This window comes from Rhea americana, unplaced genomic scaffold, assembly GCF_003343005.1.
Source record: "Rhea americana isolate MKP2758 unplaced genomic scaffold, rheAme1 scaffold_70, whole genome shotgun sequence".
NCBI lineage: Eukaryota > Metazoa > Chordata > Aves > Rheiformes > Rheidae > Rhea > Rhea americana.
In genome coordinates, this window is record NW_028186868.1 from 46,934 (window position 1) to 74,348 (window position 27,415).

Here is a 27,415-nt window from a genome sequence, read left to right on the forward strand (position 1 = left end):
GCATGGTGGTATGTTGTGATCAAAGTCAAAGACCAGATTTTTGTACATTATAGGTTCTCCAGGCAAGAAGTAAAAGCTTACCTGAAAATGAGGATATTCTTTGCTTTCAGGGGTGAGGGAAGGTGTAGGGTGGAGGGAATGTGTACGCTATCTCCTGACTTAAAAAAAAAAAAAAAGAAGAAGAAGAAAGAAAGAAAGAAAGAAAAAAGGTACTGAGCAAAGACTGAGTTCTTTATGAAATAAACTAGAATAATAAGGTACAATGAAGGGACCAGAGGAAACCAGAGTTCAGAATTGACCAGTGCAGCATGATTTGATCAGCCAGGTCTATGAATAGAATGAGTGTGAACCATGGGAACAATCTTTAATGTTTCTAAACAATGTGCAAAGCTTTCTGATATTTCTTTTGAGGGAACTAAATGAATCCTTGCTCAGTAAGATAAGAGAGATTGTTATCCTATTTATGAAAAAATGTATCCAGAGTTGAAATAATGCCAGGTAGTCCTTCCTTTCATCTTTATAGATGTCTTTTCTTGGAAATAAAAAATTTAACCTATGTCATATGGTGATTTAAAGGTAGCAGGGAGCTCTTGTGATCTGCAAGATATAGAAGTGACAGTGAGATGGATTGAGAACTGGCTGAAAGGCAGAGCTCAGAGGGTTGTCATCAGTGGCGTGGAGTCTAGTCGGAGGCCTGTGGCTAGTGGCATCCCCCAGCGCTCAGTACTGGGTCCCATCCTGTTCAACTCTTACATCAATGACTTGGATGAGAGGACAGAGTGCATCCTCTGCAAGTTTGCTGATGCTACCAAGCTGGGAGGAGTGGCTGACACACCTGAGGGCTGTGCTGCCATTCAGAGAGACCTGGACAGGCCGGAGAGGAGCCTCATGAGGTTCAACAAGGGCAAGTGCATGGTTCTGCATCTAGGGAAAAATAACCCTAGGCAACAGTACAGGCTGGGGGATGACCTGCTGGAATGCAACTCTGCAGAGAAAGACCTGGGAGTGCTGGTGGATGACAGATTGACCATAAGCCAGAAATGTGCCTTTGTGGCCAAGAAGGCCAATGGTATCCTGGGCTACATTAGGAAGAGTGTTGCCAGCAGGTCGAGGGAGGTGATCCTGCCCCTCTACTCAGCCCTGGGGAGGCCTCATCTCAACTACTGTGTCCAATTGTGGGCTCCCCAGTACAAGAGAGACATGGAGCTACTGGAGAGAGTCCAGCAAAGGGCTACAAAGATGATGAGAGGGCTGCAGCTCCTGCCTTACGAGGAAAGGCAGGGAGAGCTGGGAGAGCTGAGCCTCTTCAGCCTTGGGAAGAGAAGACTGAGGGGGGATCTTATCAATGTGTACAAGTACCTGAAGGGAGGGTGTCAAGGGGACGGGGACAAACTCTTTTCAGCTGTCCCATGTGACTCATACCCATCATGTCTATATTGCTCTGAACTCTTGTTGATTTAGGCAGTAGAGTTTCTGGAGGCATCTCTAACTTCCTCAAGTTAGAGTACCTCCAGGAATGTTCTCCAATAAGTAAAAAGAATTAAAGCCACTGTTGTCTCTACCTTTTTTCTGTCCATGCCTCTGCTCTCAAAACAAGTTTATACCTGTGAGGTTTGCCAGCATAGCTATGTTGTTTAGAAAACAGAAAAGGGTCTTGCTCCTGAGGGTTATACTTATAGCAGTTCTAGACTCAGCTATATTAGCATTTTGCTGAGATAGCTATCTTGATTTAGGAAAGTAAGACAAGCCCTACTGGCAAAAGACATCAGGACAAGCCTTTCTATTATACACTTAGTACACATCATAAGCACGGAACTATGATGCCCTTTTACAATCTGAGGTGAGGCTGAGAAAGCTTTCCAACCTACCAGAAGGAGCAATTTTTGACTGGCTGACTGTGGCTGACAGCCAAAGAGCTGAGATCAGTGCTCACAGATAGTGACATTCTCTATTGCACTCCACCTCCTACTAGACATTGATGTGAATGAGATGGAGGACATTCCCTGGTGGCCCAACTACCTTTACCCCAGCTTTAATGAAACGAGACAGTCTACCTTTAATTCCACTTTGCATCACTCATGTTGTCATGCCTGGTTTGGGAAAAGGCTGGAAGAGATCTTAGTAAGTTATCTGGTCCAACATTTTTGCTCAAAACTGTCTTCAAATTTAGGTCAAATTGCTCGAGGTTTATTCAGTCAGGTTTTCATTACACCTACAGACAGAGAGATTGTATGATCTGTCTGGCTCCCTGTTCCAGTGCTGGAATAGGAGTATTCACCATCACACTGTCTGAATGTCCCCTCTGCCTACTTCCAGTCTATAGTAAATCCAGCAATGACAGAGTATATCTCATTGCTAGGGATGTCCATGCTGTGTTACTCTCTGCTCCATTCCTCACATCATTCGTGCCATACTGGCCTTAGGAGGCTGTGAGGAATTTGTGCTTCTCATGGATAGCAGGTAGCTTATTGTGCACCACCACTCCTACATCTGTAACTGTGAGACTGTGAATCATGTCTAGATTTCTCCAACCCTATCTTAAGACATGGGAATTAGTCTTATGCTCATCTGCTAAGAAATGGGCTTTTGAGGAGGTGAGGAGGAGCAGGAAAAAGAAACTTAACTGCTGTGTTTTCTGTCTGCTCTCCATAGCAGAGATTTCCATTGTAATATCATTAACATTATAGAGCTCTAGAGAAGTGATTTTTTCAGATCTCTGACTGAGAGCACAGGACCACCCAGGAGAAGGTGGCCTCCTTCCAATCCATTCACCTCTCTCCAAAATGCTGTCCCTAGTTTCCCTATAAGTCTATACTGCATTAGGATCATGTTTAAGGAGTTTTGTCTGAGTTGTGTTTCTCAGTTAAATTACTAGCACTTATTGTACTAACATTGTTAATAATGCTGCAGTGCTTAAAGTGAATAGTAAACTTACACTGGCTTAGAAAATGATTTCTTCTCTCACCAGTCCTTGTAGAAGAAATAACACAATTCTTCCAGTGAAACTCTCTGATCCTGATCCAGTACTGGTTCTGTCCTCTGCTGTCAGTCCTCTTGTTAGGAATGGGAGGAAGAAACAGTTTAAGTCAGAGCAAGCCAGCCAGAGTTATAGGTATATGATATGATGTGAGAGTGATGACACTGTGCATCTTTGTTGCCTGCTAGGGAATTTGGCCTACCCCCTCTGGCTGTGTCCTCAAGGATGTTAGTTCAGGTCTTTCCTTTTCACTTCCTAAGTTCTTACTCTTTACTACCTCATCCTCTTAGAAATAAGCAGCTTGCCACTGTTTACTATTTCCCAATTGGCCCCATTTTGCTGATTTTACATCCTTATTTGGTATTCGTGATATAATTGTCTTAATAATTTCTATCTTGGTCAGTAAATCTTTCAAGAGGCTACACTCTTCTTATTTATATATGAGGTTTCTTATTTCTGCTGGCTTTCATGTTGCTATCTCATTCATGTAACAACAGGCCAGGGTCGTCCAGCTGTTAGTGTACCCTAACACTACCCTACCTACAGCCTTTATGTAAGCTTCAGTACTAGGAACGCTCAGTGTTTCAGACTCTGGAAAGAGGAGTTTCATATGCTACTTCACCTGTACTTCCATTTATATCACTAAATAGAAACCAAATATGGCCTAAAATACTTGAGCACACAGTTTCCATCTATTCAGAAATTCAAACAACAGTTCTATTCTCTACAGAGCTTGCAAAGTTCACTTGCCTCTGAGCAGCCATGGGTTGATTTTGAGTAAGGGGCTACTTTGCAGCCTGGTGCAAAATTGCAAACTACATACGTAAATACATCTTTAGCATGCTACAAAGCACTAGCAAAATGATATAGAACTAAAACTTTCTGTCCAAAGACAGATGAAGAGAAGGTATTGCCCTATATAGGGAAAGCACAAGGGAAACTTTCACAATACATTTATTTGGGAGACTGGCACTGAAGTGAACTCACATTTGCTCCAACTTAAGAGATCTGCTCTTTGCCAGATATCTAAACAGACATAGTCACATTTTCAAAGTGATGCAACGGGGAAATAAATGATGTCCGTTATGTGAAAAGTTTTGTGTGCACAGTCTCTGAGAAGCAGGAATTTTGTGAGCAAGTGACTAAACTTCTAATAGCAAAACTCAGATACTAGCAAAAACAAGTGATTATGCATGCACTAGTTATACATACAGGCTTGAGCAAGAAGTTGTATCCAAACCAGGGGAGTACTTTGTTATCACTTGAGAGCTCTCTGGACAGCTTAGAATTTCTAGCTGGTGTTTAAAAACTAGTCCTATGGTTTTCTCTCTCGAAGGACAACAAGTCAGACATATGTTGTCAGAGTTGGTATCAAGTATTTTAACCTTAGTGGTTTTACGTACTAATGAGAAATACTTCAATTCATTGTCTTCCTTTTCAGGTAAACCCTCACAGCTCCTCTGCACCCTGCAGAAATTTTGAAGAGAACTGATTTCATCTAGCATACAGTTGTTTCATTTTCACATCCTAAGACATATATGTCTGACTCATTTGATTCATATTAATGGCCTTCACTGCCCTTGTTCTTTGAGGGACATCACACTTTTGTGTATATGTGGTACACTCTTAACTGGGGTTACTTTCTCAGAACCAAGCTCCAAACTGTAAACCTAGTCAGTAAAAAGATCACACGACTGGTGAAACTGCTTTAGTCTTCCCAACCTTTGCCTGACACAAGGTTCACGTACTTTGTGAACACTGCTGAAGTCCATTAATGGCCTGGTTTTAATACATTCTTTCTCATCCGCTTAACTAATCACCGGAGACATGCTTTTGCTGTGATTCTTCCCACTTGAGCCCTTCCCAGTGCCAGAAGGACAACATATTCATTTTAAAGGATTAAGATCAAGCCTCCATCCTCACACTGCACTATCTCAAGCTTTTTGGGGATATTGGGGTGAAACTGTTTCATAAATTTAAAGGAAAAAACTCTTAGTGAGGAKTCACTAGTTCCTCAGTCTGTATCAAGCCAAGGAATAAGCTTAATGTGTGGCCCTCTTTGTAAACTAGAGACAAATATTTTTTGCCTAATAATTGTTCTATCTAATCTTTTAAAGAGCCGCAAGATCCTCTCTGGATGGCACTATGGGATATTTATATAGTTGCTAACAAATGGAGTTCTGATCTAGGACTGAGGGTCTCAAGCATAACCGCAGCATTCATGTTACTGTTAAAAATAATAATAGAATAAGTCATCCTGAATGATTGCTGGGGTGACATAAGAAGAGGACACCTCCTCAGTGCTTTGACACATCTGTTTATGAGAAGGAGAACTTCCTTTTCTAGTTGCAAACATACAATTTGAGAAATATTTTCTTTTCTTTTCTTTTTGCTTTTTTTTTCTTTTTTCCCTGACTGAAGTAACCTTTCCACTATGTGTGTACTCTATAAGTCAACATTCCTACAGGAGCTCAATTCATTGCTTAAGGGAAGAACAAAAAAGAAATGCACACTGGATCAAAAAGAAACAAGACTGTAGGTCTGAGAGAGACCTGCCCTTGGCATTTCCTCTTGCCCTGCTCCCATAGGCAAACAAGACTGTGGGGGCCTTCTGTCAGTCTTACGGAAAAATATTTCATCTGAAGTAAATGTTACCCTAGTCCACAGATGCCATAAAGAAAAACGTTGATCTTCTAAAGTTTAAAGGAGTGATCTCAATTGTAGAAAGGGCAGTGGTGAGTTCAGGAAAGCTTTGCTTGACCTCTCTTGATCTGGACTTTGCTGATAAACGTCCACAGAGTGGCCTAACCAAGAATCCAATTACAAAGTGATTAAGAATGCTGAACCCAACAGTCCCCTAGACTGAATGAATGTATGTGCCTTTATCGCATGAAAAAGAGGCCTCCTGCTTATACTGCTCTGTAGGTGAATGTAAAACAAGATTTTGGAGACTTCACCTACCACTTTGGCAAATAAGAAGTTTTTGGCAACTGGTGGGGTCATTGCAAAGCTAGTTTGCCACTTGAAGGAATCTGTCTCAGGGATGGGTTTTAAATACATCAAAAAATATAGCATTGATATATTTTTTAAAATCAGAATTGACTGCGCAGCATTCATTCTCCAGCAAGTCGTAGACACGTTCTATCTGAGCTAAAGAGAAACCTCTATCAGCCACTAGTGAGGCAGAGGAACAGAGAAGTACACATATGATCAATTTTAGTTCCATCCCCCATCCAGGATAGAGTGGTGATAATACACTAGAAAATGTGAAAGCTTATTTGAAGTTATCCATTTTAGTTCATTTGCCACTTATATGCAAAAACAAATTACTGAAAGTAGCCCTGATACCTAATTTACTGCTTATATTTTTTTAATCTAAAGCACTAACTTTTTTGGTTTTTTTCCCGGAAAGATGTTTGTTTTGGCAAACAAACATAACACGGCACTGTTCTGAATCCTCTTGATCCCACTAGGTAGGGTGTAAGTTTACAGAAGATGACCCAAAATTCCTCATGCCTGCAGTGCTCACACCTTTAGGATTTTTCAGAAAAGACAAGAGATACTTGGATAATCAGGAGAGCTCTCAGCACACTTGGCCAGCCACCTCTCTATAACAGAAAAAATGTGAATAAAAACTTCACAGTAAACATCTACCCCTTCTCTTCTCTTCTCCTTCCCACTAGTTTTCATCATCTGAGAAGGACCTCCTAATCAGGAGGGCAAAAATCTCTGGATGGCACAATAATGCAGAAATTCCAGATTTTAATGGTAAAACCCCAAACTCCCATGTATTAGTCAACAACATGGTTCTAAAATCATGTAAAAGGTTACTAGAGCTCTCCAAAGCTCTATAACAGGGCAGCCAAGACTCCAGTTACACACCACGCACATTGACTTCCCTGTGTGTGCTGACTGAGACAGTGCCCTGGAATGTGCAGACTGACAGTAGAATTTCCATGAAGGCTTACCCAGAGGTGACAGTCATACTGCAGCTGTGAAAGAAATGGGCTTAAATTGAACCTGAGGAAACATATTCTGTTGATTGCTAAGTTATCAGTTATGAAATAAAGATACAAATGATCAATGGATATACCATTTCCCTTCCATATTGTAAAAACAGAAGAGGTGGCACTGCTTGCCAGAGATACTTACAGAAGCAATGGAGGTTTTCTAGCTTCTGGGCTAATGTTTAAATGTAGTATCATCACCAGTATCCTGGGGCAGGAGTGCGGCAGAAAATCTCAGCAAGCTCTCTCTACAGGTAGAAAGATTAGTGCATGAAAACAAATGATAGTGCTCAAGAATGCCAAACTACATTTAGAAAGCAATTTTATTGTGTGGTTTCTAAGATGTTATTACTATTATGGCTAAAAAAAAATATTCTAAATCCTTTTAATCACATATTTTAATTGGTTGAGAGGAGTACCTACTAGTGCAGATAGCAGCAAAACAGGAAAACACCGTAAAATATCTTTTAGAATAATAATAAAATTACTTGATTCTCCTGCGCTTTTCATCAGTAGATCTCAAAACACTTTACAAGGGGAAGTAAACTTCACTGTTCCTCTTTTATAGAAATAGTTGATGCATTTGATGATGCACTCTCTTATTATGCCTCCACACACTAGCAAAGTATTTTGCAATGGAACAAACTGTCAGTTGTATGAGGGTAAATCGCTAGTATTTAATTAAGAGAGCAGGAGGAAGATACTCATCAGCAGTTTCAAAATATCCCTGACTCCAGTCCTTCAGGAATATCACTTTTAGAGTCAAATAAGAAAATACACAAAATAAGATTTGCATGGGAGCTTTATTCTCTCTTTTATTTCCATAAACACTACTAAAATATTTCCTCCTGTACAAGGAAGAATAAATACCTTCAATGCAGAATGTGCAAAGATTCAGTGAAGTGGTAGAATTATCTAACAACTAACTTAGGAACATGCATAACCAAAGCAGAGGTGACAGTTCTTTAACCAGCTGAAGCTGCATTTCCTGAATTCCTCTCCAGACTTTCAATGTGTGCCGTTTATCACAACACCATTTCATTGCTGTGAATTGCTGATTCTGATGGGGCAGTGATCTGTTAAAAGCCTAAAATTTTCAAACATAAAAAAGCATCTTGTTGCTAGAGTTACAAGTATTATCCTCATTTCTGAATGCAGGTTCAATATGTGTGCATGCTACTGTAATCTATGTTTGCACATTCAGAGAAGTTACTGATCCTGAGGTTCTTGGTTTTCAGAAAGTGATTTTACAAGGAGTATCCAGTGTCCTGAATGGATATCTCTCTTCTTGGAGGATGGTAGGAAAAAAAAACTACAGAAACCATCTCTGTTTTTCTGTGAAATACTACCTCCTTTGACTTTTCTAACATGTTAATTCCTTAAAATCAAAAAGAGGAACTTGCTTCCATAATTCATGTTATCATATAACCCATTTTAAAAATTGAAATTTAGTTTTCTACTTTTTTGAACAAACTATTTCTCCCACTCTCCACTATGTGATAAGAATTGTTGTGTCTCAGAGCATGATTTGTTCCGCTGGAGTGGAAGCATTTTATAAAGATGTACCAATGCTAGCTTTGGACACTGCCTCTCCAATACTCAAGGCATTACAAAACTCAGCCCAGAACAAACTTTTTGAGCATGCAGTAGCTCAGACTAGTTTTCCAGTCTGCTCTAAAGTTAGTGCTACTAATAGAAATCTACAGAAGCTGCATTTAGAGTTATGAGAATGGTTTAGTAAACACTTATTTTCTCTCAAAACTTGTTTTCATCCACACATTGTTAGTTTTCCTTGATCAGATTTTATTCAACTATTTTTTTCTTGTAAAAAGGCATCAAAAGAACACAGAAAGGCACTAAAAGCCTCTGTGAAATGGTTTTTAGAAAAGTGTATTCTGTAATTGCTGGTGTCACTGAATCAGGGTAATTTCCTACGTGAGTGCAATAGTCATCAGTGATCATGCTGAGGAAGAAGTCCCTGAAGACAGTGCCACAAAGAGGCAATCAGAGCAGGACAGACAAAGAGGGAGCTGCTTTGACAGTGAATGAGCCCTGCCATCTCTCTACCACATCTGCTAAGCTAACGCCAGGAAATCAATTCCTTTGGCACAGATGGTAGACACCCAAAGAAGTACACAGAAGCTGTTCCACAACACCTGGTGCACACCAGCCCAGTGAAACATGTAGTGGAGTGTGGAATCATGAATCTTTGGGAAGAAACCTGAAAGGATGTATCATTCATTACCACCACCTACAGTGTGCCTGCAGATGTGGAATCTGAGAACAGACTGCAAATGTGGAGAATGTCATGATGCAGAAGCATGGTAGGCTGCTGGATATTGGCAAGTGCAAGATTACCTAAGTGATGGCTAGCATGGAGTGTAGGCAATCTTTATTAGCAAAGTTCATACCACGAAGCACTAATTAAAGAAGAGGTTGTCCTAGTTGCTAAGGAAATGAGTATTTTCTGTATTGCTGCTTCTACCTCAACAAAGCTTGTTCTCAGCTGTTCCTCTGGAGGATCATGCCAGAAGAGTCGGGGCATGATATTGTTGCTTCTGTGAGCCGGTTTCTAAGTCAAGAGTTGTAGGCGAGAGAGCTGCCAGGAAAAGAAATGGTTTAAAACACTTCCTTATCAGGTATTTGGCTGGTGATAATCTTCCCTTAAAAAGAGTGAGGTTTGGGTGTGTTGTTTTGTTTTTTAACACCAGTTCTCCTTCTTTTGGGAAAGGTGCAGTCCAGACTAGGAGATCTTATGCATTAAGATTGATCTAACTGCCAGGTCTTCTGTAAGGTAGAAGTTGACTGATTTTCGGAGCCAGTCCTAAAATGAAGGAGTCATAATGACTTGAATATTTTATTAGTAAAAAAGTTTTCTGCTACCAGACAGACATCTTGCTTGGTTTATTCTCATGAGAAAGCATTCTCTGACTATATATTCCTCTACTGTAATACCTACTGTATAGATGGAGGCATAGTGACATAAGTTCAGACGTGACATCAACAGGGCTGAAAACTGCATATTGTTAAAGTGTAAGAGAAAAACTGTCTTTATGAGGTGGTTTGTTGCTGGCTGCTAGTCCTGCAGTAACTTTATCCTTCGTTTTCACTGTGAGATTTACATCAGTCACAGCTTGAAACTTAAACCCCCATGTACAGCATCTTCAAAGTAGCTTTCTTCTTTCCCTTCTGCATCCTCCTTAGAAATCCTGTCACCAGCACTGTGAACCTTTCTCCTCTGTCACTTTCTAGGGCAATAGTTGTATGCCTGTAAATTTATCTCTGTGAAATCCCAGAACCATGCTCCTCTTATGTCATGGAGTTGGGTAACAATAATAAAACTCCCAGCAAGAGAAATATTATCTGTTTTAGGGAGACACTGGAGCTCTGCATTGACTTCAAGCTTCCAGGATGCAGGGGCACCACATTATTTTCTTCTTATGCTTCTATTTCCTGAAACATTATTCCTCTAGCAGGTTTTATACTGAAACACATTTCCTTTATTTCATCTGCTCCCCCTCTTACCCCAAAGCAGAAATTGCAGCATCTGGCATCACCCCTCCCTACCAGCTGGTTTGTTGCTGTATTCTCTTGTCAGAAAGGAATAAGATGCTATTTTCCAAAGACCTTTGAAGTCAGAGTTCCATTTCTAACTTTCTCTCTCAGGACTGTAACCTCAATGTAACATTTATTTCTCTATTAAAAATGCTCTCTCTGCAATTTTATTTAGTCTAATTTTGCATTGCAACCTCTGCAATACCTTGCACTAATTTAAATGTTTCATGTGCACTGCATTCTGCAGAAAGGGGCTGCAGAATACAGTGCAGAATACCTCATAACACACAAATATTTGGCTGAACTTCAAACTGAACTGTGACAAGCCAGCAGGAACCTCTTGCTGCCCCTAGACTCACAGCAGACACTGGAATCTGCCAGAATCTCTTGCTGCCTGCTAGAGGGTGGTGTGAGCTGTTTGAATATTTGTGAGAAGGTCCCCAAAGAAAGAAAATCAGCAACAGCTAAGCCAAAATATCTTATAGTGAGCTACTTTGTTTTTCTTTGGAATAATCTTTCTGTTAATAAAGCTGAGATCAGACAGGATGAGTCCTTGATGCTGTGAAGGTAGTGTTTTAATTTGGATTTTGGTGGAAAATTCATCAGTTTACAGGGAGGTAAAAGAAAAAGTTGATAATATTATAAATGTCTGTTGTGTGAAGAATTGGGAGTGTCCATGTGGGAGAAACATTTGCTGTAATTAGACATTATTAGTCTCAGTGGTCAGTGATCATCCGAGATTCATCCTGTTTGACATGGTTTGGCCTGTGATGAAGCCTAGGATTTTAATCCTTGCCAAATTAACAGGAAACAAAGATAAACAGACATCTCTAAGGACCTTTCCTGAATATAAAATGTACTAACCATTTTAAAATCTCTTGGAACAATCTGTTTGGATAAGATGTTAATGCATTTATCGGAGATGTTGACATTTAATAGAGGAATTTACTTGCAGCATGCTCCATACTGGCTAGCAAAAAGTGGGCAGGAGTCCTCATAGGATGCAGAGAACACTTAAAAATTATGAATTGTTCTCTAAATCATATTTATAAGCCAAACAAATAGTTCTCGATGAAATTCTAAATGTATTTGAATTCAGAGGGGATGTTCATGAAATGCCCTCTCCTTTTTATGATAGGAGATCATATCAAGGACAGCCTCAACTCTTCTACCCTTGCTTTTGCTTTGGTGTATAACATTTGGAGACTGACTACACCTCTTTGATGCACAAGCTCAGATCAGGCAATACCTGTTTTGTCGTTCTTATTTAACATCTACAGTATTATCGTTATTTTACTCATTATTATTCCACTGCCTGTCAGTACATTCGCTGGTCTCTCTATTCAAGTTGGTTACTGATGGGCACTTGGGCTCAATAGTTAATTGCTTGTCAAATTAATCGCTACTTCAATTGGTGAGGCCTGTTTTCAGCAGTATAGAAAGTGTACTGCATTTCCAGGGAGGAGGCTACAAAATTAATTGTAGATATTTTGAATGTTCTACGTACTGGATCAGATTTGTTGAACTGGCATTTAGTGCACTGAGCTGTTTGTGGGCTGCAATTCAGAAGATGATCTTTGTCCTGGTTCCTCTCTATGACCTCTCCTAGATTTCTCAGCAATGTCCTTTCATTTTAGTTACTTCCTTCAGTCCTCCAAAATGGCAAAATCTCTTTTTCTTTCACCCTTTGTTTTTGCATTTTGACTTTTTTTTTTTCTCTTCACATTCTTAATGCTTCTTCTTCTGTGATCCTTTTTCCATGAGAATTCATATCTCCCATATCCCATCTATAAACCTAATTCCTTCCTCTGCTCTTGGTTCTATAATGCCTATTGATTTCACYTTTTTTACTTGCTTATTATTTTATTTTATTGCTATAGCACTTAAAGGTGTTACAGTCACCTCTCTATTCTCTTTGGAAAGACTGCTGCTGTCACAGAGGTTGCTGTTGTTGTGATGGACCATAAACACATACTTCACATTACCGCTTATCATCAATGAGAGAGACATTTAACACAACTGAGAACAAATTAAAAAAAAAAAAAAAGTCTCACTCCATTCCCCAGTCTTCTCTGAACCCGGAAGGCACTAATGGACTTTAACTGCCCTGACCAACCTCACCTGGGACCCCACACATACATCTTCTGCCCCAGCCCAGGAGCTCTATTTAAGCTCAAGCCTGGGCACCAGCTCTTGCTTTGAGTTATGGAGTAAGTACATCTGTGCCAGACAGTTTTCTGGATGGACTTCAGACCTGTGTTATAGTCTTGTCTCTATCTCCTGCTATTCCTAACTGGACTCCCTAGATGAACCTTGGAGCGGATTCTCCACCTTGCCTTACCTTGGACTACAAATGATTCCTTGCTACTGTTACCAGCACTGCCCTGCTCTCCTTCCTCAGGTATTGTGAGATTGCTCCTGTGTCAGGGTGGTCACCTTCAGCTCCTGGCTCATCCTCCCTTACGTGGTAGCCTTGCTCTTGCTGCTCACTGACACTTCGCTTTTGAGAGCTACAGTCAAAGATTATTTTCTTTCTCTGACACTCTCAACTTTACTTAGAGACCAGGTGCTTGCTGCTGTTCCCATTCCTTTGTCAAGCTGTCTCTGCTTATGACTGCAACTTTGGCTTCATGTCACAGTTGTAAAGGAAGGAGCTGATAGTGACTCTTGCACTGTTGGTAACCACCCTTCTATCCCTCTTTGTGCATCCCTTCTCAACTAGCTCTGTGAATCAGCTCTGGAGGATCGATAAAAAGGTAATCACATGGGCCATTTTAAGGTTTCCAGCACATGGTTACCATGAGCATTTTTGGAAGTAGGAGAGTTCTGAGTTGCTAGTCTTGATGAAAAATACTAAATATATATTATGTAATATTCTAATCAAGTTTTGCCTTTTTGCAAAGAGAAAAGATCCTCTTATGGACATTCCCTATGCTTTTTATAGAATAGCAATGTAAAAAGAGGCTGTTAATTTTCAGTGCCTATGAAAATTCACAATCATGTGAACATGTATATATCCCCACATGAGAACCTGTATTGAGTTAAAGCTTTTTAGACTGCAAATCCTACAAACCATAAAAATCCCAAGAAATAAGCAGCAAAGTCATTCAGTGCCTTGTCTGCACTCTGCATGATCTTTATGCTGGCTACTTTTTACTCCCTCCCACTGCCCAGATGTTTCTGCATGCACCTATGAATTATTGCTTTAATAAAACAACAGAATCCAGAAGTATATAAAGCACATGGACAACAAATTTGGAGGAGACTCTTATAAATACAGACATTGGGTTGTTTTCCTCCTTCCACTCCCCTCAAAAAAAAAAAAAAGAGTATCTGTCAAATTGAGGAAATAAATCCAGCTCTAGGACAAACTGCTACTTAAGAACTTGCTTCCCAAAGCAAAGTTTTCAAAACACCAGTAGTAGATTCCATCTAACTAGTTTTTTGCTACTACATAATTTAACTTCCTTTGAAACAAACACTTACATGATAATCAGGAAAGGCTGTTTAATTCTTCTTTCAAGGGGGAAGTTGGGCTAGGGGAGCAGAACAGATATCCACCAAAACCAGTTAAGAACTTCAGTGCCTGAGACATGCCTCAAGCATACTTTTAGTGGAAGTTCTGCAATTCTAGGAGGGGATTCTGAATGACTCATTCACAAAGTCTGATGGTCCAGAACATAGTGAGGCCCATATTTTATGTTGATGTGAAATAAGGTTTTAAAGAATTTATGAATCTATTCACTTGGGGTGGAGGAGTGGGGTATTTTCACTATACAGAATGTGGATAGCACTGTATGACATTGAAGTTCTGGGTGACATATTAGTTAAGAGTAGTACCTCTAGGTAGTTTTCTCAATTAAAAAAAAAAGTAGTAAGTTATTTCTAGAATCAGGAAAAAAATGAATTTAAGGATAAGCACAAAAATTCATGTAGTGATACTATCTGATACTATCTAAACTGAATGGTTCATACACATTTGACTTCCACTCCTGCCTTCTGTTCCTATATTGACTCAGATTGGGTCATCTTCCACCATCCCAAATCTCTTAAGCTGTTTTGTGGGTTTTTGATACAACTCACAAAAAATGTGCTCGCTTATTGTCTGGCTTAGATAGATTTTTTTATCTTTGCTCACATTAAATTGTTCATAACTGAATTAGTGCATTTCTGGTACATATGTAAACTAGTCCTACAAAGAGTCAGCTCAACACTTCTCAGCAACATATGCCAAGCAGAATTTTCCTTCCTCAGAACTGATGGGCTAAGGATGGTTTGCTATTACTATAGGAAAGGAACTGGGGGGAGGAGGACTTGAAACCATGCGGAAAAGCAGAAGCATTCAACTCAGCACTTCTGAAAGGGTGGGTAGCATGTTGCCGGAGACAGCACTACCGGGACAGGCCTCTTAACCCCAACAGTGGACACTGCTCCAGATATCCTGCTCCTTTCTCTTCCCAAGCAGAGTCTTAGACCTCCACTGAGCCACAGCACTCACATCCAGTCCTGGAAAATTCCTGAACTACTGCAGCTTGCCATCACAAAAATATGTAAGTATAAAGAACCTATTTGAAATAATTCACAGAGATTGCTAAAATGCACTTGTAATTTCATCTCCCCTTGAGTCATGTTCAGTTGGACTCATGTCACACAGCATGTTCAGAATGCTATCTAATTTCCATTTGTATTGAGCACAGTGTTTTTAACATGCCTGCCAATTAGAAGTCTATGTAATTTTTCTCATTAATAGCCTTAACTTAACCAGCCAAAAGTACATTTGTGCCCACACTTTCATTCCAGCAGGGTGTATGTTGTGTTTGTTACACCTAAATTGCATAGTAAATGCATGAAGCAGCTGTCAGGTTCCTTCCTCTTTCCTCAATGGGCCCTCCACGCCCAGCCAGTGCTGTTACGTGTGTTATCTGGTTTGCTTTGACACTGTTCTCTCCACAAGTTTAAACAGTCAATGTACTGTTTATGTGGCTCAATGTCAATACAAACTTCATTTCAGAAGAAAAACAGAGTCTTAGGAAAGCAGCAGGTTTGGGCAGCAGTACTGGAGGGTAGAGCTGGTAATAAACACAGGAGCAAAAAGCAGAAGAAAGGAACAAATCGTTTCTTCTACATGGGTGGCTTGCTTTGCTATTCAGTTAAGCCTTGTCAGGCTGACAACATTGTGCAAGGTCCCCAGGCAATTCCTTTGGTTGTTTGCCCTGAACTTGTGCTGAAAGTCATTTGGCATTTTGACACTGAAGTTGGCAGCCTGGTGTTGAAGAATGGATCCATAAAGGAGACAGTATGGTTCCAGTGCTATCTGCTGACAATTGCCAGTTGAGGATTTGGTGTTTGGCACCTAGGAGGTGGATTAAGTTTTGGAAGCTAAAAGAAAAATTTTCTCTTCCCTCTCATTCAGGTAGGGGTAGATGTGAATCTAAACTGGTGGGAACAGGACATTCGTGTGGTATTTCTTAGCCATTTATATTGACTAGTTGTCCTGCTACATCTACTCTTCCCACTTCATCCAGTTTTAGAAAACAAACCTAACTTTGTCTCTGCTGAAATGATGCACAGCTAATGGAGGGTCATATATTGCCTTCAGGCTCTTACAGTTAGCAGCCTGCTAAGAGGAGTGGAGTTGATGCACCTTTGTGAGACAGCCATCCTCAGTCTGCGGAGGAAAGCAGGTGCCCCTATGTCAGCAAATATCTTCCTCTTAGTCTGAAATATCTGTAAGAGAAGGATATCAATAGACAGAAGATACAGGTTTGCAGCAAAAAATGGCAAGTATGGAACTGGGAGCTATTGATCTTGTTAGGTAATCCTGTCTTTAAAGGGATGCTGCTCAGTACTATACATGTTCAGGTTATGAGGGTAGAGAGCCCCTGTCTCATCAGGCTTGGTGTACAAAAGCACAGCTGCCTCAGGGACAGGCTAGATATCTGAGCTTACTGACCTTTGGAGATCATCCAGTCCAACACCCCTGCTCAAGTAGGGGCACCTACAGCATGTTAGWCAGGATCATGTCCAGGCAGGTTTTGAATMTCTCCAGAGAAGGAGACTCTGCAACCTCTGGGCAACCTGTTCCAGTGCTCTGTCACTCACAGTAAAGAAGTTCTTCCTCATATTCAGACAGAACTTCCTGTGTTCCAGTTTGTGCTTGTTGCCTCTTGGCTTGTTGCTGGGCACCACTGAAAAGAGTCTGGCTCAATCTTCTTGACATCCTTCCTTAAGGCATTTGTAGACATTGATAAGATCCCCTCTCAGTCTTGTCTTCTCCAGGCTAAACAGACCCAGCTCTCACTGCCTTTCCTCATAGTGGAGATGCTCCAGTCCTCTGATCATCTTCGTAGCCCTATGCTGAACTCTCTCCAGTAGTGCCATGCCTCTCTTGTAGTGGGGAGCCCAGAACTGGATGCAGTACTCCAGATGAGGCCTCACCAGAACTAAGTAGAGGGGTAGAATCACCTCCCTCGACCTGCTGGCAACCATCTTCCTAATGCACCCAAGGATACCATCGGCCTTGTTGGCTACAAGGGCACATTGCTGGCTCATGGTCAACTTGTTGTCCACCAAAACTCCCAGGTCCTTCTCTGCAGAGGTGCTTTCCAGCAGGTCAGCCCCCAGCCTGTACTGATGCATGTGACTGATTATTCCTCCCTAGGTGCAGGACCCTGCACTTGCCCTTGTTGAACTTCATGAGGTTCCTCTCTGCCCAGTTCTCCAGCCTGTCCAGGTCTCTGAATGGCAGCACAGCCCTCAGGTGTATCAGCCACTTCTCCCAGCTTGCTAGCATCAGCAAACTTGCAGAGGAGGCACTCTGTCCCTTCGGCCAGGTGAGTGATGAAGTACTGAGCCCTGTGGGACACTACTAGCTACAGGCCTCCAACTAGACTTTATGCTGCTGATGACAACCCTCTGAGCTCTGCCTTTCAGACAGTTCTCAGTCCACCTCACTGTCCACTCATCTAGCCTGCACTTCCTGAGCTTACCTTGGAGGATGTCATGGGAGGCAGTGTCAAAAGCCTTCCTGAAGTCAAGGTAGACAACTTCCGCTGCTCTCCCCTCATCTACCCAGCCAGTCATTCCATCATGGAAAACTATCAGATTGCTTAAGCATGATTTCTCCTTGATGAATCCATGCTGACTACTCCTGATCACTTTCTTTTCCTCCATATGCTTGGAGATGACATCCAGGATGAGCTGTTCCATCACCTCTCCAGGGATGGAGGTGAGGCTGACCGGTCTGTGGTTTCCTGGGTCCTCCTTTTTGAAGACTGGAGTGACACTGCCTTTCTTCCAGTCCTCAGGCACCTCTCCAGTTCTCCACAACCTTTCAGAGAGGATGGAGAGTGGCCTAGCAATAACATCTGCCAGCTCCCTCAGTGCTCGTGGCTACATCCCATTGGGGCCCATGGCTTTGTGGGTGTCAAGTTTGCCTAGAAGATCTCTAACCCAATCCTCCTTGACCAATCTTTTCTCCAGATTTTCTCTCATCTCTAGGGTATGGGATCAGCAGTAAAGACTGCAAAGGCAGCATTCAGAAACTTTGCCTTCTCTGTAGCCTTCATCGCCAGGGCACCTGCCCCATTCAGCAGCACGCCCTTCATTTTCCCTAGTCTTCCTTTTGCTACTGATGTATTTTAAGCTGACCTTCTTGTTGTCCTTGACATTCTTTGCTAGATTTAATTCCAAATGGGCCTTAGCCTTCCTTGTAGTATCCCTGCATACTCTGACAGCATTCTTATATTCCTCCCAAGCTGCCTGTCCCCTCTTCCACATTCTGTGTACTTTCTTCCTCTGTCTGAGTTTTGCCAGGAGCTCCTTGCTCATCCAGGTAGGTCTCCTGCTTCCTTGCTAGATGTCTTTCTTTTTGGGATGCACTGCTCTTGAGCTTGAAGGAAGTGATGCTTGAATACTAGCCAGCTCTCTTGGATCCCCCTTCCTTCTAGGGTGCTAACCCATTGGATTCCTCCAAGCAGTTCCCTGAAGAGGCCAAAGTCCACTTTCACCACTGCTGAAGCTCTCATACCGTGCTGAAGTTCTATCACACCACGTATTTATGCGGTATCTCACCAAAGTTCCTGAAATCTCAAGCTCCCTGTCCAATCCAAACTGTCTGACAACTGGCTTCAGGTATGCCTTCTTCTGAGGCTATTCTTTTCAGCAGAGGAAACTGAAAATTAACACTTCTTTTTGCAAGAGGTCACCTTTTGCCCTAGAAAATCCACTGAAATGTATTTATGTAGCTGGTGCATTCCTCTTTCAAATGATCCTTCTAATCTCTTAGGACAGCATCCTCTGTTTATTTCTCTCAGACTGGCATCTGAAGTTAGCTGCATGGACATCCATCTACAAGTTACTACAGTCAGGGCATGCCATAGCTTTCTGATAATATTTTTGAGCCTAAACCTGCTTCCAGTGTGTCAACAAGATGAATGCTGCTACAGTGTAGGAGCTCAACAGTAGTGGGTGAGATTATCAGAAGAATCATTAGGTGCACCCAATTACAGTAATTGTCTTATTCAAAAATGCTCACAAGGGAGAAAATGCCAGTTGTGGCTATTATTTCAGGGAGCAAAACCCCAGTGTAATGGCAGCAGAAAGCTATTCTGCAGAAAGTTATTCTGACTGTAACCTGAAACAAATGCAAATCATTAGCGGTGTCATAATATTTTGAGTGGAGATTTTCAATGGCATAAAAGACAGGTAGGCATCCAACTCACATTTGTGCCTATTAATTTTTTCTAAGAATGTCATTCACTAGTAAGAAACTGAAAAGATCTTTCTGTTCTTATAAACACTTGTGAGTAATACATTCAGCACAAGCTTGTAGTAAAAAAAGAAAACTTTCATTAAGACTACTCCTTCCATTGTTTTTCTGCAATATTCTATACTGTAAACTATAACAATGTCATAATTGCAAAGTACTCAAAGGTTAGAAAATAAGAACTAAGTTCATGTGTGTAACCTAAATTCAATCTCACTTTTGTTCAGATTGTGATACAGTTTCTAGTCACTTGATCAGCTTTCTATCAGACCATTACCCTATGTGATATGCAAAAATATCAGTTGCAGACTTCTCATCACTCTTTAGCACCTCAGTTCTCTTTGCAGTGTCTGATGCCTTTGTCCAGGCAATCCTAGTCTTCATCTTATATGTCAGCTCTCTCATCTCTCTTGTTCTTTGTTTCGCATGGAAGAAATAGGATTTCTATTGTTAGTTCCAGCATCATCCCTACCTGAGCTGGAGCAGACACAGGCAATCAGTTTAGGAAAAACTGTTTTGCTCCTGCAACAGTGGGTAGGAAGGAATAAATTCACTTGCTCTCCATGATCAGTAAATGCAAAGCCTGATAACACAACTAGAAGGACAGCAGGCTTTCTTAGTTACTGTGTTAGATTAGTCAACACTAGGAAGAGTGTGAGGTCTGAGCTCACTTTATGGGTATAGATTCATTAAGGATGTAGCTACTCCTTTTTATCAAGTTTCCACTAAGCATACAGGGATTTTAAAGGCTTAAATAAAACAGATTTTACTTATGCCCAGGCACTGGTGGTATTGTGGCCCAGCAGAATTCTCAGAAGACTTCTTAATCAACCCTAGTTTAAAGTGCCCAATTACTGACTACTCAGTGATATGCTGCCCACTATCTCTCAGACTTCTCACAGATTGTCTTGTGCAAAGAGAACTTGGAACTAGTCCTTCCATTCAATGAACTAATTGATAAAAATGACAACACTTTCCTATGTTACTGCCTGGTATTTGCCAAAGCAAAGCTAGCACAGTATTTGGCATAAAGCCCATTGTCAAGGAATTATATCTTTTTCCCCTTCATCTGAGATGAGGAATATACTCTTATCTTAATCTCTCGCTGATTACTTGCCTTCACCTCACCTCACCTATCTAGCCTTGAGTTATGTTGAATGAAGGAAGGTGGAAAGTTTCAAAAAAGCCACTGGCATCAACCCTGATACTGGAAAAAAATCTCAAATCATTCTCTTCCATTGGAGTTGCTGTAATATCAACCTGGCACAGAAACAGTAAGATAGCACACTTGGAAATGCTGTCAACACAAGTAAAGGGCCCCATTTTCCCTCTCTGTAGGTAAAATTTTTCTTTTAACTGACTTAAACATATGTTGATTTTGTTGGAAGCTCTGCTTGATCTGGTCATTTCTTTTAGGTACTGCAGGAACTGTGAATTATGATGCCATCCATGATAGCCAAATGCTTCTGGCTTTCCTCAGCACACAGTGTGATAAAGACTGCAATCTTAGAATAAGTAGCAATGCCAGTACCTCTGCACTGCCTGTGCTCAGAAATGCAAGTACACACAAAGACACACTGTATAATATCTACTGAATAGGTCAGGCTTTTTTGTATGTTGCTGAGTCCTTTCAATGTCACCTTTACATTTTGAAGCACTGTCTTTTTCCTGAGTCCAGCCTTGTCAGCTTGGCCTTTGGTATGTCTAATGGCTTGATACAGACTGAATCACAATGTTACTTCTCTGAAAAGAGATGTTTAATGTTGACAGGTTCATTGGCACTAGTCTTGCCTTGTTGCTTGGTCTTAGTATCAACTTCCCTGTAAGTGCTGATGAATGAGAAGGAGTATCCTTTAGTCACTGACAGTTTCACTGTTGAAATGGGATGACTTCTTGTATTCTTTTCCAATGCTACAAGTCCAGATCATAGTTCACAACTTCTCAAATGCCAGCAAGAACATAGAAACCCTTGGCAAAAGGGTATTTTAGTTAATTAATAGTACGATTCTGAAATATAAAACCACTTGTTGCTACTAAATGAGTCCTTGTTTGTATTCTTGGCCACTGTTTGGATTATACACTCTGTATTCAGGATCAGGTACATAAACTTTCATTGTGCTTTTGTCTGATAAGTACAGAAGGAAGTGAACTTCCTTCTGTCAATTTTGTTAAAGTGGCAAGAAAAGATTTATATTGGGCAGTCTTACTGATGAGATGATCAAGAAGCAAATAAGCTTGAGTTATTAAACAGGCTGTGGTTTTATTCTCCCTTCATCAGACAGTAGCAGCTAAGATGCATTTCTGCTTTCTAGAGAAATGCTCTACAAAGTATTTAAAAGGACATCCCTGACTGGAAAAACAAGCAAATTCTAGGATCTGTCTGTAATTTTGGGTCATTTGGGGTCAAAAATGTTCCTATTTGACTCAAACTTGGTAGTGACTCCTGTAAATAAATTTAGGGATAATCTTAGGGATAAACCCTCTATTTTTAATTCACTATTTTTATACAGATTCTAACCTTTGATACAAAGTTTAGACTTGCACAATATCAGGACTTGTGAAAGTATTAGCTTACAGCATATATGTTACTACTAATCCATTTTTTTTTTACATTGGATATCTATGCTTACTCTTTAGCCCTATATATATATATATATTTTAAGTCAGACTCATAAGAGCTTTAATATAAAGTGGAGACTAAGTCAGTTTAAACATGTCTAAGATCAGATCTGTTACTGCTGTTACTTTGCCTAAGGAAGCAATCTAAGCATTTGGCACCCTCCAAATATGTGTAACCCACTCAGTTAAGGATATTAGAACTGAGAGATGAACCTGGCCATAAAGGATGCTGCTGGAACTGCACAGAAGTTGATGGACATCTTAACACTATTTAAGAAGGCTCACTGTACTCAGTTGTCTAAAGAGGCCATTTGGCTGTGGGAAGAATTAATTTGTCACAGGTATTCGCTGAGTTTATATAAATGGCAGTTATTTCTACATTCTGTCAGACACACTCTGTCAATGATTGAATAAGCTTTCTCTTTCTTAAAGAAGACACAATTCTTCAACTACAGTAAAGCCAGTTTTCCGTCTAATTAACATCCTGGCTCCAAGAAGGCCTGCATTGGTAACACTTTCAGAAGTTAATGAAGCGATTCTGAAAACAATTAAACTTCCCATGTATAAGACAGGTGCTTCTAATGGAAACAATGGTCTTGTTTTGATCAGGTAGAGCATCCTCATTTTTGCATGTGTTGTGAAAGGCGTTAGATGAATAAAAACCTAAATGTATAAGGCCTAGAGTGGAAGAGTAATGAATCTTGTTTTTTAATACTTTCAGAAATGATAGCAGATACTAATTACAGGTCTACAACTCAGTTATGGCTTGTCATAGTCTTATTTAGTATTCATACAGCAAGGCAATAAATAGTGCAGTGTAACAAAACAAAAACCAAGGAGAAAAGGTGGGAATCTCTCAGGTGAAGTAGAAAAACAATTACTAAAAAAGGAACTGAATTTTTTTTTGGACGTGCACACACACACACACTTCTAGTCAGGACAGATTGGGATAGAAGGGATATTCTTGACTGAGTAGCACTGAAATCAGTGGCAGTCTAGTCCACCAACTTCAACGTACTTTGACTTAGGCTTAGGAATACCTGGGTCAGTTTCAGCTTCCTTGATATTGAAGTTTAAAATTACTTTAAAGAGTCTGTCCACTAGTTCTTTTTTTTTTTTCCAGAGGTTTCTGTAAGGGAAATGAGCATGCCAAAACAGAATGGTTATGCTACTGTTATCCACAATTTCACTGCAAAACAACATAGGTGTGAAGATTCCTTCGCCAAAAACAATACTACTACAAACTTAGTGCTTGTTACTTTTTTAGGATCTAATTATGTATTACTCAGAGCTCTAACACTGGTATTGACTGTGTTATAGAGTACAAAATAAAATCTTTTGAGCTACATGAGTCAGATTAGCAAAATATTACTCAACYATTTCTTTAAGAAGAAATACAGGACGTTCATTGACTTGACAATCAGGGTAGGTCCCAACTTAAGAGTAATGTCAAGTTGCCACCAAATTTCAGAAAACTGAAGTTGCATCATATCTACTATGTATATCTCTTGTCTGCCAGCTTTATGGTTATAAAAAGCACTATTCCTTTTTAAAGCTAAAATATTTAATGTTTAAGTTTAAAAATATTTAAGCTAAATTTAAGTTAAAATAACCAGCTCCTAACAAAGGGAAGCTAGTAACTCACAGTAATGGAGAAACTTTCTGTAAAAAGTTGTCAGGCACAAAGTAAACAAATAGAGAAAATACTCCTTTCTGTCCAGTTTTGTCAGATACAGGGCATAGTATAATAGTACTAATAGTATTATAGTACCAATAGTACTAAGACCCCTGTGTTAACATTTATGACTGTGTCCAGAAGCACTGCTGAATTTTGAGAGACCCATATGTGTACCAGCAGAAGTTATTGCAGAACATTCAGTTTATTGTTTGAAACTTATTTTGGCATAAGATATCTTTTTATTTTTAAGAGCTTAATTTCATCTGAATCTACATGTTTTTGATTCTCATGTTGTGTTTTCCAATTATTTAAAGACATTTATTTCACCAGCCTGTATTTTTTCAGTTTCTATAACCTTGGTACCTCTGGATTTTTCTCTAATTTCCTTGTTATTTTTCCTCTACGTACGGAATCTCCATTAAACTTTAATGCCCATTGTAGGGAACTTATGAAACAGAAATTCTACTTTATGTTCAAGAACTGGGAATTTGTTTTCCATAGTGGGTTAATTTTACCTATTTCCTGTCTGAAGGACTTTTTCTACTACAAAAGATGATGGACAGCCTGTCCTTCAACAGCTCTAATTGTATTCATTGCAGTAGCAGACTGGTAACAAGAATCTCCATAGTTAGTACTTTCTTCAGTTTTTTTGGTCTTACTGTTAATGATCCAATAGTATTAATAGTTGGACAAGTTGGCATTTAGAAGTTAATAGCAGCAATTTATAAACAGTCCCAACAGGCTTTGTTGGCTGGCCTGATTGTGTTGACTGGTCTACTCCCTGCTAGATAAGATCTGAATTTCTCTTCCCTTTGTTCCATTGACAGTATTCTGAACAGGTGATTTTAAGCAAAAGCAGTGATTTCATCAACTGCATGCAAAAGAAGGTCATGAAGAATGCAGGAGAACATATGTTCTCATTTTCAGTATTTTAGCTGCTGTTGTGGCTCCCCCTAAGAGTGGTACTTCACAGTCACTTACGAAGTACTATCTTTTTTTCTTCAAAAGACCTCACAGTGGTTAGCTACAATTATGACAAATGACTGTAGAAAGGACTTCATTGGTGTTACATGGTAGATGTATGTACTTGAATATTTGTGGGCCTTAAACCAATAACACAAAATATGCATACCAGAAAAAACTTTTGTTTTTTCATCAAACCTCAGCTAATCTGTAAATGTTTTAGATCTTATAAACAGACTTAAATCCTATTTTTAGCTACTGATATTCTGGCGTAGTGTGGTGAAAGTACTATAACCTTTCTGAATTCGCAGTTATGACTTTATCTCTTGTTCCAGTACGCAAAAGAAGCCAAACCCTTGTATGATAACTTCATACTAGTATAATTTTAATGCATAGGAAAGGTAATGCCTAAAAATAGTTTTTAAAAAGCCATCATATAATGGAGTATTTCAAAATAGACACCTTCCTATTCAAAAACAAAGGTCTGGTTTACATCATTCTTTACTAAGGCTGTTAGTTGTAAGATTACTTTCAACCTTATATAAATTGTTGATTTTAAACTATATACTTGGCATCCCCGTATGGGCTATGCTGAGGGTTGGACTAGATGATCTCCAGAGGTCCCTTCCAACCTTATCATTCTATGATTACTATACTGTTTGTTTTTTTAATGTAAACAGACTGCTTGCTCCAGAACCTGTGTAGCTGCAGAAAATTTCCTTCTGGCCGAATGAGATCTGAAGTGCAAATATTTGTAGCTAACTTTTTTACTGATGCTTGGCATGAGGATCCTCCTGCATGCTTGTTTATTCCATGTCTATGGCAACTGCCAGTTCAGCATCTTCAAGGACAGGCTGGTGAAGCAATTTTATGATAGGTATGACAAGATTACTCACTTAATTTTTGGAAAAACTTCAACTCCACACATGGTCACCCCCTCCATCCCTCTTGGATTTTGTAACCCTGTGGTTTTCACCTGGATCCCCTGACTAGTGCTGCTCTAGGCTTGAACAGTATTTTCCATTGTGTGTGCAGAACACCAGCCTGCAAGATGCAGAACAATTTTAAGAAAGAAGCTACGTAATACAAAGTTTTATAATTTGTTGTCTATGGTGATAGAGTAGATGATCCTAATAGCTCTTCAAACTAAATTCTTGTTGGTGCTGAGAAAGGTAACAATATAAAGATCCTACAGAAATCTGAAACCTGAACCTGAAAAAGGTTCAGTACCTTGAAGGATAAAACTCTTACAATAAGCTAGTCTTTATAAATAACATGAGTCTAAAAACTGAAATTGCTGAGAATTCCAGTGATAGGCAGCAGACAACCTAGTTTTATTAATAATGAAGCAGTATACACAATCCTGTTTCCTCCTCCATACACCCCCAGGAATTCTTTCATCATGACTGTCACCAAAGCAGTTACAATCCTTCACCAGTGTAAGAAAAGATAAAGACATGTTATTATATGATGGCTGATCCTCCAGCTTCACTCAAGAATGGATGGAATAACTTGCATAGAAATATCTCATTTATGACTTTGATTTGCTCATGAAAATAACTATTACAATAGAGACCAATCTGTGTGTTACTGTAGGTTCCCAAGAAAATCATTCAGATCAGAATTTGAGGTTTCTGATATACAGAGGTTTTCTCACGAGCCTTTCCTAGTTGTCATTATATGTCAAAATCAGCACTTGGTAACACTTGCATGATATCACTAGCATGTTGAACTTCATGATTTACTTCAATTCATCTGTTACTACTCTTGACTCTAACAGGTCAGTGTGTGTACTGGAGGCAGAAACCACGCCTGACGGGCCAGCACCTTAATGAACTCCAGCAAATACCATCTCCCCATGAACCACAATCAGTACCACAGCATACAATATTTTGATAGAGCATACTGTAAACCATAATTTCAGCCCACACTGGAACAACTTCTGAATAGGTCATAGCATTCACATAGTAGATGGAATAGAATAAATTAGCATCTGAGGTATCTTTTGTAGAACAACATATTCCAAGATGTCATCTTCTCTAAAATATTCCTTCATAGTCTTGTAAAAAAAAAAGTGGTTAGTACTAAATAGCATCTGTATTATTTCCACTTCTGATTATTTACATTACTACTCAAAGCATGTGTATACTTCTGTTCCTCTTCCCTTCTAAGAATTTTAAAAATCGTATTGTACTCACATTTTCTCCCTCCTGTAACTTATGCTTGTACTTTTTCTCTTAATTTCAGACACCAGCTCCTCTTGTATCCACAGTTTATCTCACAGTCATTTTAGTATATTGATGTATTGCAACAATCCATTTTACACATGAAGTGAAATAAAAATGATTAAGAAAAAGGCATAGATGATTGTTTTATGCCCGTGGGAGGAGGAAAGAGGAGAGAAAAAGGCACGTCTGTCCCTCTCAACAGTTAAAAGTATGCAAGCAAACAACACAGGACAGGTCCGGGAACGTTTAGGCTGAAAAGAACTGGTCTGAACTGCTGACCGAAAGTTTGGCGTTTTTAGGCCAAGCGCTGAGGCTTTAGAGCCAGAGGCTGCTCGCTTTCCCCGACGGGCACCCCACCACCAGCGCGGACCGAGCCACCGCCCCGCGCCCCCCTCGCCGCGGCGCGCTCCTGCCCCTCGCGCCGCGGTCGTTGGGACGGCCGTTAGGCGGGCGGCTCGCGGGGCGAGGGGCAGCCCGCGCCCTGCCGGCCTCGCCCCCCTCCCCCACCCCTTTCCCCAGCGCGGCGAGGGCGGCCTGCCTGCCGCCCTGGGGAGCCGCAGCCCCGCCGCGGGCCGGCCCCCGCTCCGCGCCGGCCCAGGTGTGGCGGCGCGGGGCGCGGGC

At 40.4% G+C, this 27,415-nt stretch overlaps 1 long non-coding RNA gene across 1 annotated transcript; it reads right to left on the reverse strand.

Annotated features, from left to right (window-relative positions):
- Positions 1–2,941: 2,941 nt before the first annotated feature.
- On the reverse strand, positions 2,942–27,165 carry LOC146586196 (uncharacterized). The gene is made up of 3 exons (XR_014897840.1): positions 26,765–27,165; positions 7,130–7,232; positions 2,942–3,053 (listed from the first exon to the last, which is right to left on the reverse strand). It is a non-coding gene; the product is annotated as an uncharacterized LOC146586196 (long non-coding RNA).
- Positions 27,166–27,415: the final 250 nt, after the last annotated feature.